A 14,455-nucleotide genomic window follows, 5' to 3' on the forward strand; every position below is an offset into this window, starting at 1 on the left:
ATAAACTCGGTCCTTATTGGAGACTACCGGCTTCTTCTTAAACACACTTAATTTAAGATAAGGTTTTTACTTCGAATGCCGTAACAAACCGATGGGTCATGTTCTAATGACCTTTCATCGTATGATGCAACGCTTAGACTCAAGTTTTTTTTAAGTCAGACTCTAGAATGAAAGATACCTTCCTTCATGTTCTACTGTGGTATAATCACATTCTAGAATGTAACACTGCTAGCTACAAGCTTCTTACTTTCACGATGATCATGATACTTCGATTGATCACTTCGATTATCTTTTACTTCAATCTTTTGGCTTAAGTCAGATGCTACATCGAACGTGGTTCTCTGAACCACATAAAATACATATATTAGTCGGACTCGATATGATATAATGATTAGGGTTGGAATAACAATCATCTTCTTGTTCATTACCGAATCGATGGTAACGACAAACATGAACAAAATAGAATCAATTATTAGCACATTGGTAACCTTATGACTTTCCATGATCCAAGTGCGAGTCTTATGCTTCCGATAGTATAGGCCCCTACTACCTTTCACAACTACTCATACTTGTCCCAAGTAATGTCTCGCAATCCCCAAGTTCTTATTTCCTAAAATCACAAAACGATTTAACACATACGAATGTGTCCAAGTAATCTTAAAATTTTCCCTAGACTCTACTAGGAATACCTCCATGCGTATCTTCAACAACAATTCTGATTCAACACAGTTGTTGGTTGAAACGCTAGACGATAGGACTATTGGATAATGCGTCTATGTTCGTAACTATATTTGGTATGTACTTGACCCGACCCGGCATGATCCATTTGGGTTGCACTTCAACAGAACAGTTTGTATGGATAGTCTTTTGAGAATAGTATATTTATGATTTATTAATATATTATAAGTTATAATATATGAAATCATATTATCTAATTAGTATTGATCAAGAATTAATTTGGAATTAATTTAGTTATCAAAAGAAACTAATTAAATATGGACTCTTATATAGAGAGAGAATGGGCCAATGTTCATTTAGGATGGGCTAAGCTTGCATGGAAGTCTATGGATAGTCCATGGAGCTTTTAACCCATGGATCCTATGGAAATAAAAGGTCATGGGTGTTAGGGTTTACATGGATGAAACCCTAATCCACCATACTATATAAAGAGGTCTTTGGCACTTGAAATGGCACTAGTGTGTGAGAACAAGGGTGGGCCGATTTCTAGAGTGCTTCATATTCTCTCAAAGTCTTCCAAGTTGTTTTTGGTGATTTTTGATTCCACTTGAGGCATTCACATTATTGGTGTTAGGCTCTTAAAGCTCCAAGCAATCAACCACAAGAAAAGGTAAGTCATTCTACTAGTTTTTATATTACAAGTACCCCATGATATGCTAGTTAGGATGAGAACCTTGGAAAAACCAAATTTGCATGTATTATAGAGAAAACATAGATCCAAGGTTTCTAGGGTTGCATGTTCACCATAGGAGTGTTAGAATGCTTAAAAACCATCAAGGACAACTTTAGGAATTACACCAATCATTCTATCATCCTGCTAATCAAATGTGTACATTTGGATGTACCATACTTCTCTATACATACTGTTACTTTATCAGATGTATTCTAAAGGCAAGATATCACTCTTACGATATCTTTCAATAAGTGTCATTCACTATCGTAAGCCTTCTCATTTCCTCCATTTACTCAATTCGCTACGAGTCTTCACCATGACGTTATGTTCACGGAAGCATGTATTGGGATGAGAATATATAGAGAGAAGGTTCAGACGTGTAATCTTTTTTATTACTCTGAAAAGTTACATGCCAGTTTAAATACCGTAATTAAACATTTATAAACCTAAACACATGAAATTTTCAGATGCTGTCAGCAATAGACCATACATCCGATCAAATAATAGCATCATAAAGCATATAAGGCATCTTATAGCATAAATCATTTAGCACATAAAAAAAAAACTATGCATCTTCCCTAAATAAGCTAGTACTCGTGTCTATTTAGGCATACTTCATAAATATAGCAGACACTCTATGAGAAATATTGTTTTTCTTGTATTATATAAGTGTTAAATAATACTTTTCAACTACTATGTATAGACAGGAGCCATACATGAAACACTGAAAGGCAGGACCACTTTGGCATTTAAGTGGTTCTGAAATCAAACAACCCTATGCGGCCCTTCAAACCAGATTCCCCGTACCGTAAGCAGTTAAAATGTATTATAACAACATTTTCTATAATTTATAATACTTAGCACATATATTGTTTATAGGTTCATAGTAACGATAATAAATTTGAACATAAGTTATACTTACAAGGGGTTTTGGCTAGGAACCGGGCTCTGCAGGGTAGAACCTCGTCGCTGAATCTTTCTAAAAAATGATTCTTGTAGCGCTTCAACGCTCATTTTACTAAACTAAAACTATAAAATTAGAAGTTGGATCACGAGGGACCAAAATGCTCAGGGGATAAGAAGAGAAAGACTCTTGAATGAAGAGAATGGTACAAGAAATATGAGAGCCTAGGGGCTCTTATTTATAGTAACTGAATTTTCAAAAACTATCATCTATAGTTACTTAATGACCTTATAGTTATTTAAAAGACTAAACATCATTTACAATACTATTTTAAATAGATTTAACAATATTTATACTAAACTAATGTCAAAAGTACTCAACACTAGTCTTATAACGATTGCATCATCGATACCTTTCTAATTATATATACATATGTATATATATGTATACTTATATATGATTTATACTTTATTTTAATACGTAAATATGTTATTATAAATTATAACTCGTTCATACGAACTTCGTTTTTGACGTTCTTTATATCCACGCGTAGCTATCGACGAGATCTATAACTTTCGTATAGACTCCGTCGGCTAATTATGATATTATTTTTTGTCCGTATTTTATAAATTTAAATGATTTTGCTAAAATCATAACTCTCTTGTACGGACTCCGATTTTGATATTCTTGTTCTCAAAATTCTTATTTTAAAGAGTACTACGATTTTTTTGGTGGCTTTAGCTAAAAGTCAACATTTCTCCTCGTATCTTTTTACGTCATACATTTGTTGTGCGCGACTAACTTATATATCTTATAAAAATCATATCTAATTCATACGGAGTCGGATTTGTACGAAATTTATATTTTCGAGATCGGGAAGACATGTACTTTCTAAATATTATATATATATATATATATATATATATATATATATATATATGTTTTTGCGCACTTATTTGTACGATTTACGGACGATTCGGTTGGTTTTTCCTATTTTATTGTATTATAATAATCATGAAACACATAATATTCATATAATCCTTCTTTATTACGTCAATTAGGTTACAATTATTGACCCTAACTATTACTTTGGTTAAGATTATTTATCCTAGATAATCTTCTATATAAAAGAATTGTTTTTAACGTTTGTTATATCTTAATTGATTAGCCCGAATCTGCAGGTGTAACACTGCCCCTAGGACCCTACAAGGCGGCACATTCCCTTTGAGCCCCGTCTTTATATCGTACCAGCTTATAATTCGATCTTATATACGCATGCACTCTACATTCACCAAACATATAATATAAAGTACAAACAATAAGCCCCTTAGCTCACATGTCAGTACTAATTACACAAAGTGTCATGTGACACTAAAATCACCAACACTTCATGAACATGTTTCAGGATTTCAGAATCCAAGCTTATACAAGTTACATTTTGATATCATGTGTTAAAAACTTTTATGGTTATTCCAGACTACTTATTTGATGCTAATATTGACCAACAACATGTTATTATCTTATAACCTCTTCAAATCTTTATAGTTTAAAATCTAGCAAATTGTACCTTTTCAGGATTATGATTTATAAGAACATTCATCATTTTAAACAAGACAATACATTTCAATCTAGTAGTGGTTATGCACTAGCTTTGATGATCATGAGCCCTTAATCATTGCATCATTGCTTTAATTTCCTCGTGAATTCCAGAAAATTTCACGAACACACACTTGATACACCAAGAACACACACACACAAGTGTTCTTGATATTCTAGAAATAGTTTAGAAAGTGGTTTGCATGTAGAAAATGATTATAGTCAATTTAGTTGGCTTGTTTTATGGACTTCCCGACATCAGATTTATGTGATCCACCTCTCCAAACGTAGATAATCGAATAAGCTATGTTGTGGAAAAAGTTCACCACCTAACTCTTAGGTTGGAGGGAGTGGTGCCACACTGTCACGTAGGCAAGACATCAACAATTACCACAAAAGTGTGGTTTCATGCCACACCCAATGAGTGGCGTCACACTCATTTTTTTTAAATAATTAAAATTTTTAGTTATAATCAAAAACAAAATCTTTCATTAATTAAAAAAAACCCATTACATTTCATCACTTAAAGAAAATAACATCGCATTAAAAAAACCTACAAACTTAGAAAAAAAGTAGAAATTTAATAAATAAATAAAAATCCACACGAACTACATGAAATCGTCCTCTAAGAACTCGTCTTCTGGGTCACCTGGGGGACACAAATTGAGGTTAATGTGTTGAATCTCATAAATGTATTACACCAAGTCCATGCGAATATTGTGAAATGTTTCATTGGAACGAACTGCTGCTCTCTTTTTCATATACTCGTCGCCACAAATTTCTATTGGTTATGTATCGGAGATGGTTTCTTGCTCATCATAATCACATATCGTTCTTCCTTCGTCTTCAATAATCATAATATATAGTATTATACATGCATACATGACTTCCTGAAGTTTTCCCTTACCGAAATTTTTTTTTTGATTTTTTCAATATGAACCAACGTTTCTTGAGAACTCCAAAAGCCCGCTCGACATCCATCCTAGCTCTTTCTTGAGCTTTCTTGATTTTTTTCCTTCAAGTATCATGTGGAAACGTAAACGATTTAACAAAAACTTCATACTCATGATAGATCCCATCAACTAGATAATAATTATATTTATATGGTGCTCCACATAATTAGAAAGAAAAATCTGGTACAGATCCGCCATATATGTTGTTAAATATAGGTGAGCGATTAAAAACGTTAATGTCATTAAGTGAGCTAGGAGAACAAAAAAAAAATACCAAATCCACAAATATTGTGACGCCACTACTTTGAATATGACTGTTAGGTGACCATGATCACCTCGGGTAAATTGACCATGGTGTGAGGTAAGGAAATTTTCTCATACCCAATGTAGACAATCTAAGCTTCCTAACATTTCAGGAAAGTCATGTACGTTAGCATGATGAGATTGCAATTTGATGATGTCATTGCATGAAGGCTTACGTAAATATTTTGGCCCATAAAGCTGAATAACATTTTTGATAAAATAATGGAGACTATCTCGTGCAGTCATGGCGGACATCCTAAAACTTTCGTCCAACGCATTAAGCGTGATGCCATATGCTAATTAACGAAGTGCAGTTGTACATTTTTGTAAAGGAGTGAAACCGAATGTACTTCTAGCATCCAACCGTTGTTGGAAAAAATCACTCCCTCGTTAGATCTTCGATTATACATTCGCACAAAGGTTTCAACATTCTGAAACGCCTTCGAAAGTAGTACCCTTGAAAAGTGACATTCTCTTGAAAATAGTCTTGTATCAAACGTTAGTTTGCATCTTCATGATTTCTAAAAATATATATTTGTGTTCTCCGCTCAGGACTTCCGGCTGCGCTACTGCATGCAACTTCATACGTTTGCTCTGCCAATTTAGTAGCAGCGGCAACAACATCTAACATAACATCAAATTCTTCAGAAGAATCCGGCGACGACACTTTTTAATTTCTTTGAAAGGAAAAGTAGTAGAAAAATATAAAATTTTGTAAGGTTTGACGGGTTTAAATAGGATTGTTTAAAGGTTAAAAAGAAAAAATATTAATAAAATTTTAACTGTTCAACGGTCATATGTTTGGAAAATGGAGAAAGGGAGTGCGGCCGGAGGGTACCGAAGTGCGGCCTCTACCACACCTAGACTGCGGTGGAGGGGCGATGTTCTTGCTTAAGTGGCAGGAAGACTACGGCCTTTTCTGTAACCACTCATCTTGGTCTTATACATGTGCCTGTCTAAGGTGCTATTTGTTTTTTTAAAGCAAAAATTCATGAAGTCTGCGGATCACCTCTGCAACCCTTTGCAGTAGAAGAGGTGGACTAAACGGCTACAGGCTGTAATAAGAAGTGTGTTTTTTTTTAATATCTGCATGCTGCTGCAGATATTAAAAAATTAAAATAAATTTATTTTATAAACCAAAATAAAATTTTAATATCGAAAATTTAATAATGTATGAAATTTCAGCAAGAATTTATGATATTTCAGCAAAAAATAATGATATTTCATCAAGAAATTATCATTATTCAATATAAAAAAAATCAACAATAATAAACAAAAAAACGAAAGAAAAATATAAAATAAGATTTCAACAACATATAATCATGATTTCAGCAAGAAAAAAAAAAAGTAGAATAATAGGTTGGAAAAAGCAATAAGAGTGTTGTGACAAATAGAACACGTATAGAGGTTTTTAACTCTAAAAACTTCTAAAAAACAAACAAGTACAAGATTAAAAATGTTGCGCATGTGTTGGACCGTACAACAATAAAAGATTTGAAAATGTTTTTTTACAAAAAACAAACATTAACCATCTTTTTCTTTTAATTGACACTTGTTTATTACATGAAACTAATATTTTTTTTTTTAACGGCGAAAATTTTATTAAAAAGCCCGAAGCCAAAAAGGAAAAGGCAAGGGTAAAAAACTAATTACAAAACATTAAAAGGGGAAATACACCTATCTTCCCATTTACAACTATCAAAGTTTCCCCTGTATTTCACCCAACCAAACACTAAAGAAACAACATTATCCGCCAATTTTGACTGCGAACTACAAGTGTCGTTGAACCTCCGTTCGTTCCTTATCTTCCACGCACACCATAAGAACCCATAACATAAGGCGATTAAGATCTTCCTTCTTTTCGGGCAGGAACCCCAACACCCAACAAATTTTACAAGTTCCCCAACACCATTGAAAGCAGGCGGTTGGTTGTTACACCAATTAAGCAGCCACATCAGCGCATCCCGAGCAACAGGGCAATGCAAAAGAATATGGTTTGTCTCATCACTTCCCACGTTACAAAGTAAACAAGAAGTCGACATACCATTCACACCTCTACGCGCCAAAGCCATCGCAGTAGGGATACGATCCATACATGCACGCCAAACGAAAATTGAAACTTTTAGCGGAACAATCTTAGGCCAAACCGTTGGGTTGTATACAACAGGGGCATTCAAATCCTCAATCACACTACGCAAGTCATGAACATAGAAACCTCCATCCCCCGAAAATCTCGACTTCCATTTATCAGGCTTTGAAGAAAATTGCACCCGTTCCACAAGCCTAACTAATAAATCCAACTCCTCACGCTCAATCACAGTGTTGGGTTTCCTTTTCCAATCCCACTTCAGCCTATGAGAGCCAATTCTTTCCGCAACAAAGCAGCTCTTTCGTTTGTCAAGTTTAAGAAGATGAGGGAAATTGAAAGCCATCGTACCATTACCCAACCAATCATCCAACCAAAACAAAGTTTTCTTACCATCCCCAAGACAGATGTCAAAGGTAGACTTGAAATTCACCCCCAAGTCGTTGAGACGAGAAACAACGTTGATAATATTAAACCAACACCCACCTAACGATTTTTTGGCCCACCTGTCCACATGCTTCCTTCCACAATTATGAATTCCACAAATAACCCTCCTCCATAAAGAATCCCTTTCATCATAAAACCTCCATAACCACTTGATAAGCAAAGAAATGTTCAATGATTCAAGAGAACCAATACCAAGACCTCCCTTTCCTTTAGGCCCTAGCACAACATTCCAAGCCACCCAATTAATCTTGCGCCTTTCTTCACAGCCTCCCCAAAAGAATTTTCTCCTAATTGACTCCAATCTGTCCAAAACAGATCTAGGCGCCATAAAGAGAGAAAAATAGTACAGAGGCAAACTTCCGAGAACAGATTTGGTTAGAGTAAACCGACCACCCACAGACAAAGCTTTAGCTTTCCAGGAAGAGAGTCGTTTGTGCACCTTCACCATGATAGGTTGCCAATTACGCTTAAGGGACATATTGGCCCCAACGGGAACACCAAGAAATTTGAATGGGAAGGAAGCTGATTCACAACCGAGAATGCGAGCACACGTTACAACTTCATTATCCGACACACCAACACCATAAACTTTTGACTTCTGGAGGTTGACTTTTAACCCTGAAGAGACATAGAAGCATCTGAGAAGCGCTCAAGATTCAGGAAATTGGAGCTCTCCCACTTACCAATGAAGATAGCATCGTCCGCGTAGAACAAGTGAGTGATAACTGGCCCATTGCCTGGAGTATTCACTCCATGAAAAATTGACTTCTGGTCAGCAGATTTCATGGCCGCATTGAGCCCCTCCATGGCAATGATAAACAAGAAGGGGGAGAGTGGGTCTCCCTGACGTATGCCCCTCGATATGGGGAACTCCCTAGTGGCAGCACCGTTGATGAGTACTGAAGCCCTAGCAGAACAAAGACAGCCCCAAATCCACTGCCTCCATTGCCCACCAAATCCCATCTGCTCCATTACCTTGTCCAGGTAATTCCAATAGGAATCAAAGGCTTTATCAAAATCAACTTTGAAGAAGAACGATTTGGATTTATTTTTCTTTGCCCAAGTAAGTAATTCATTAATAATCAAAGGACCGTCCAAAATATTCCTTCCTTGAATGAAAGTCGTTTAAACATTATCGATAACCGACCCAATAACCTGTTTGATTCTATTTGCAAGAGCCTTTGCGATTATCTAATTATCTTATACACACTTCCAATCAGGCTAACCGGGCGAAACTCTGTCAATGTTAATGGATCGTTGACCTTGGGCAGAAGAGTGATAAAGGAAGAGTTACTACCTCTCGAAAAACATCCAAATTCTTCAAAGTGTACATGAAACTAATATGATATTTAAAATTTGTAAACCTCGTAAACACGACACTTAGACGAAGTATGTACTGGTGCGTTTTGATACATATACCCACGACTAATTCATGTTTCGTGATTGAACCTTTTGTTGCATATTTTATTTGGCTCTTGTAAAAGGATGTGAACATTAAAAAAAAAAACACACACAAAAAAAAATACATATACCCACGACCAGTTCATGTTTCGTGATTGAACCTTTTGTTGCATATTTTATTTGGCTCTTGTAAAAGAATGTGAATATTAAAAAATAATAATAATTAAATTAAATTTAAAAAAAAAAAAAAAAAAAAAAAAAAAAAAAAAAAAACTGATTTATGTTCCCTTTGTCATTTAATTACATTGATTACAACATTAATAGTTGATCATATCCTCAGCTTTTCCAATCATTAACATTCTCTTTGTTGTTTTTGAATATTAAAATAGGGAAAATATAACTTGTATAAATACATCCAACACTTCACTGACTTGATAATACCTAAATACTTGAACAAGTAATAAAACTGAAGTCTCAACGTTTGATTCTGATTTATGTTCTTATATCTGTGGTTTTTTATATTTATATTTTATAGAATGTTTTTTTTTTTCTTTATCTAAATATATATGACGAGTAATGAGATTAAAAAAAAAAAAAAAAAAAAAAAAGTAAAACAAATATCCAAACTGTCATTTTACCCTACCAGTAATGTCCATTGTTAAAACAAGTCACGCGCTGCGTGTTTGAACACATGGAGTGACACCCTTGCAAAGCTGATGGACGTGAATTTGACGAGAAAGTAATGCGTGTGGGTGTTCTTTTCGTCTGTCATCAGAAAGCACTTTTCATTTTAGATACGCTGTCCGTCTACACGACACGACGGACTAAGACGTCGACCGGACAAAACCTACTACCAATGACTTACGGGTGAGGCTTTTTATACATGGTAAAAAAAACTAAAAATGGGAATACATGATTGCATCTAGGATATAAAAGCCTTTTTATTTAATTACAATTTTATGCGTAATATTATTTTTATGTTGCTTAAAATCGATTTTTTTAGAATAATATTCTATTAAAAAAAACACTTTGTTAGTTAGAAGAAAACTACAGGAATGATTTTAACCAATCAGTCTAAATTATTTTTTTAGAAAATTTGTGCTTAAACCTATAAAATGTGATTAAAACAATATTATCAAAAACAATGTCCTTTCACATTATGCAAGAACACAACATTAGGGGCGGAGCTACTGTGTAGCACAGACTACCTCTCAAATTTTTCCGTCAAATATAAATTTAGTGATTTTTTTTGAAAATCCATTAAAAATCTGTCACAAATTTGTCACCAATCCGTCAACAATCCATCACAAAGTCTGATAATTATAAGTTTAATATAAATTCGTTGGTTTAGTGAAGATTTTGTGACGGAAACTTCCATCATAAACGGATGTTTTCTAGTGGTGTAATCCCTAAAAAATTTATGTAACTCCTGATTTTTCTTTCTGGATCCGCCACAACATTATTTCTGAACCTCCCAAGCATATACCATGTAGTAAGCATCACCACCTCAAGTCATTTCCTGTTCTCACTCATCATATGAACATCATCTAGCCAAGATAGTCATTCGCATATATTAAACACTATGGGAAATTTAATATCGCACAATTGTTGCACCTTTCCCCAAATCGCAGAAGCAACCCCACATGTAAACAAAATATGGTCTTCAGATTTCACATCAAAATTACACACCATGCAAATAATTTGTTCAATTCAAGACCAAGGTTGTAGAACTCGTTACTCGTTACTCGGTACTTGTTCGGCCGAATATCGAGTAACGAGTACTCGAGAGTACTGAGGAGTACTCGGATTTAGTAATTAATGTAAAAATATTTTTAAGGAAATTATATATGTCAAAATCATAAGTTAAAACCATAAAGTGATTGAAATACATAAAAAAAAAAAAAGAAAAATATAAAAACACAAAAACTAAAATAACACATAATGGTCTCACTTCATAAGTAATTACTGAAAATTTAAGATATATATATATATATATATATATATATATATATATATATATATATATATAGTAATAATCAAATGTGTGTTGTGTTAAATAATAAATCATTAAGTATATTATACATATTAATCACCAAGTTGATCGAGTTTTGCAAGATTGTTCGGTTCAATATGGAGTTGATCGGAGAGTACTCGAGATTCTGTAACTCGCATCGGTAAGGGGCCGAGTAGTGAATACTCGAAGGCGTAATCGGTCAACTCAGCGATTTTTACAACACTGTTCAAGACCTCGTTTGGATAAATTCAAATGCGTTGGTAACCATTCATAATGAGCCTGCCACAAGATAATATTTACTTTTTTTGGTACCCCTTTACATCATCTCATAGCTGGTTGCTAACTAGGAAGTTTAATATTATTAATGTGTTGTCGAGTAACATCCAATGAGAACTCCCTGGCTGCATCTGTCTACCCACCACCAATGATCTATCTCATAAGTGATATTGACATGTGATACAGTATTCAACAAATCATTAGATTGTCTCTGAAGAATACCTCCTGCACACTTATGGTTCCAACTGCATCGCCAATCGCCTTCAAGAAAAATGATCGTGTGTCGTACAATCACCATTAGTATCAAGTCAAAACAACCTATTGAAACTATTTTTAAATGGTTCTCATCCAATCCATAAATCAATCCAAAACCTAACATTGTCTCCCATTCCCATTTTATAATGCAAAAGTAGACAAAGGGATAACATTTTTGTCTTGTAAATGGTTTATCGATCCCTCAATCATTGACCAAACACCATTTCTTTTACAACCTTCATTATTAAAACCTACTTCATTCTCACGGATTGCTTTTATCAGATGAGCCTTAAAAGCAGATGGTTTACTAACCAACCTTCATCTCCATTTTTGAAGTAAAGCATGATTATGCTTTCAAACTTCTAATTCCTAACCCATCTCTCTCCATTGATGTCAGAATGGTTTCCTATCTTATCCAATACATCTTCTTTTGTTTCAGCATTTCCTCCACATAAAAAGTTAGCATTTAACCTTTCCAACGTCTTTAAAATAGTCTCCAAAACTTTAAAAATAGTCATGAAATAAATTCTCATACTCCCTAATACTGATTTTATAAGTGTCAATGTTCCACCTACATAGAGTAATCTCAGTTTCCATGTTGTTAGTCTTTATTAAAATCTATCGAACACCTTCCTCCAGTTGTTTATCAACTTCATACTCGAACTAGTGGGATTTCCAAGGTAAATGAAAGGCCACAAACTAGGTGCACATCCTATAATAGTATCATTGTCGAATACCTCCTCATTTGTCACAAAAACACCATAAAAATTGGATTTGTTAATGTTAAGTTTCAACCAGACGCCAAATAGAAGCAATTTAAAATCTGAATAATATTATCCATTCCTTGTTGACCCCAATCTGAAAGTACCATCACATCATCTGCATAAACAAGTGTGAAATTTTTATTCCCAAGTTACCCACGACTGCACCTGTTAGTAAATGTGCCACCACTGCCACCTTAAAATCCATATTTAAGCCCTCCATAACCAAAATAAGAGAAATAGAGAAAGATGATATCCTTATCATAAGCCTTGATGTATGGAAAACTCACATGTAGGACTATCGTTAATTAAGATCGAAGATCTAGTCGTGACTAAACATTCACAGATCCATTTCTTCTAAGTTTCACCAAAGCCAAATTGCTCCAACATATAATTCAATTATTCTCAGCTCAAGGTATCATATGCCTTTTCAAAATCTTCTTTAGAAATCAATAGCTTTTTTCTTAGTATACCAATTGATGATCTCACTTAACATAAGTGGTCCATCAAAAATCTGACGGCCACCTATGAAAGCTGATTACTTATCTCCAACCAATTTATCGACCACCTTTTGCAACCCTGATAGCTAAAATCTTGGTTAGGATTTGCAAGTGTTTTAAAATTGAAATTTTGCAAGTGTTTTATATCTTTTATTTTTATTTTTACATGTTTTCACGTTATCATAAAATAAATTTGTAATAAAATCTTTAAGTTCTTTATAGTTTTTTTTTTTTTTTTGTGATTTTATATTTAAGATCAACGCACCAAAAATGATATTAGGGTAAAGTCGTATTTATAAATTTAAAAAAAAAAAAAAAAAAAAAAAAAAAAAAAACAAACAGAAGGGTTGTTATGTCAATATCTCATTACATTTAGAGTAAACTATAAATTTGGTACCTTTGGTTTGCAAAAAATTATAGAGGTAATCCAAAATCTTTTTAATTGGCATTGATGGTCCAAAATTTGAAAATTTATTCAGGATTTTCTCCATGGATTTAAATCTTGTTTATTTTATGTCGTTAAGTAGAACATGTGCCCTCCATGTGAGGGCATTTTTGTTATTTCAATTCCTCCCCATTTTTATTTCATTTCCTTGTTTTTAGCACATTTAATGTTTATTTCTTCTTCACGCACACCAAAGAGCTAAGTCTCTTTTCTTTCTTGTTATTGTTTTTCTTCTACACCCCTTTAACAATGGTCCTTTGTTTTTGTAAAGCATGAACGTCCTGGACTTCAGTAAACCCTAATCGTCGACTCCATGCATACCTAAACAAGTTACACAAATCAAAATCGGGTAAGGGTTTTAATTCGATTGTAGCTCAATCCTTTTACTTTTTTGTATTTATGTAGGATTCCATATTTGGATTTATCGGTTGCGTCAATATACATATATGTCAAAGATCAATTGTTATGATACAGGCGTTGTTGAGAACAATCAACAAACATAATGTGAAATTGGGCAATTTGCAAGATAAAGCAAGAAAACTAAAGATGTACATGGTTACAACTTGTTTTTTGTTCCTATTCTTTATCCTCGTTTGAAAATTATTAGTGAGATGTCAAGGTCTAGTTTTGGAAGAAAACACTTGGACATGTTTTCTTTTGGTGTTGTATCAGTAGTTGGTTTTTGTATAATGATCTGGAAGGTGTAATGGTCAGTCACAAATGTGTCGTAAATTCAAGAATTGGTTAATCACAACCTATGCTAATGGTCAACTTTTCAATATAAAATTTTGGTTTAATTGTCTATTATAAATGGTCATAAATGACTTTAAAGGTAACATATGTTATTGGGAAACTAATGTAACTGACATAAATTGGTTTTCAACAAAAAAAAGTGCAGTACTAAAACTGCATTAGCAAGTGCATTACCGAAAGTACGTAACTAATAATATATAACCTTTACCAAAAGTGCATTACCATTAGAAAAAGTACATTAACAAATGTGCATGACCAATGCATAGTAACAATCAACATGTCGATAAGCATACCAAACACAAAAGAAAAATTCATACAAGTTCACAAGTACTTCCTAAAATACCAAATAC

The 14,455-nt window shown here is 33.8% G+C and overlaps 1 long non-coding RNA gene across 1 annotated transcript; it reads left to right on the forward strand.

Annotated features, from left to right (window-relative positions):
* The first annotated feature begins 13,496 nt into the window (after positions 1-13,496).
* LOC145033811 (uncharacterized) lies at positions 13,497-14,149 on the forward strand. The gene is made up of 2 exons (XR_013677721.1): positions 13,497-13,701; positions 13,827-14,149. It is a non-coding gene; the product is annotated as an uncharacterized LOC145033811 (long non-coding RNA).
* Positions 14,150-14,455: the final 306 nt, after the last annotated feature.

Source organism: Lactuca saligna, chromosome 3 (genome assembly GCF_052625555.1).
Source record: "Lactuca saligna cultivar CGN05327 chromosome 3, ASM5262555v1, whole genome shotgun sequence".
NCBI classification, from domain to species: Eukaryota; Viridiplantae; Streptophyta; class Magnoliopsida; order Asterales; family Asteraceae; genus Lactuca; species Lactuca saligna.